The sequence below is a fragment of the Limulus polyphemus genome, unplaced genomic scaffold (assembly GCF_000517525.1).
Source record: "Limulus polyphemus unplaced genomic scaffold, Limulus_polyphemus-2.1.2 Scaffold688, whole genome shotgun sequence".
In the NCBI taxonomy this organism is placed as follows: Eukaryota; Metazoa; Arthropoda; class Merostomata; order Xiphosura; family Limulidae; genus Limulus; species Limulus polyphemus.
Window position 1 is genome coordinate 214138 of NW_013666298.1, and position 1160 is coordinate 215297.

The following is a 1160-nucleotide window of genomic DNA, read 5'->3' on the forward strand; positions in this document are numbered from 1 at the left end:
GTATCAATCTTGTTGGCAAATATCATAAACTGACTATATATCGCTTTTACTTAACTGCTAAATCCAAAGTACAGTTTAACTAATAAATTAAAATTATCATTTAGTTCGGTTTCAGACCATTCGAAATTGTTATACCTAACATAATAAATTGGGAGCTTCGATCTAAATTAAAATTTAAATCATAATTCAATTTATATCTATCAGTGCCAACAAGATTTGATCATGTCTGATTATCAAGATTTTCTTGAATCACCCTCCCTCGAACTAGAAAAAATATAACAAAAAATGAATTGCTCGAAATTGCCAAAGTTTTAGAACTAGAAGTTAAAAGATCAATGAGAAAAAAATGAGCTAAAAAAGCGTATTATCGAAATACTAGTCAATGATGATTTGTTGCTTGAGGAAGCATTAGAGAAATACTCTAGTGTCCCTACTAGCCAACCGGGGTTGAGTGATAAAGATAAGTTGGAGATCCAGCTAAAACTGAAACAACTCGAGCTTGAACAAGCTTGTATCGAATCTGAAAGAGAAAATGCACGTCTCGAGGCCGAGCAAGCTCGAATCGAAGCCGAGAAAAAACAAGCTCGTATTGAAGCTGAAAGAGAAAATAAACGTCTCGAGGCCGAGAAAGGACAAGCTCATATTGAAGCTGAAAGAGAAAATAAACGTCTCCAGGCCGAAAAAGCTCACATTGAAGCCTAAAAAGAAACGGAAATTAGACTCAATTCCGATCGAACAAGGCAAAATGACAACTTTGAACTTAATCGATATGTTAAAGTACCACCATTTAATGAAAATGAAGTTGATAAATATTTCCAACATTTTGAGAAAGTTGCCCAAACCATGAAATGGCCCATCGAGAAATGGTCATTATTATTAGAAAGTGTCTTAACTGGTAAAGCACAAAAAGCTTATGCCGCTCTTTCTCTAGAAGATTGTACGAATTATGATAAGGTTAAAGCAGCTATCCTCAAAGCATATGAGTTAGTACCAGAGGTTTATCGCCAAGTGTTTCGAGGTTATCGCAAATAAGATAATCAAACTTATATGGAATTTGCCCTCGAAAATGAGGTTTATTTTGATTGATGGTGTAATTCTATGCATATTGGCAATAGTTTCGACAAACTAAGACAATTATGTCTAATTGATGAATTTAAACA

General features: G+C 34.1%; 1 protein-coding gene across 3 annotated transcripts in view; it reads right to left on the bottom strand.

Annotated features, from left to right (window-relative positions):
* LOC106459967 overlaps nucleotides 1-1160 on the bottom strand; it is a 207937-nt gene that overhangs the window by 21473 nt on the left and 185304 nt on the right. The gene's annotated exons all lie outside the window — the stretch shown is intronic.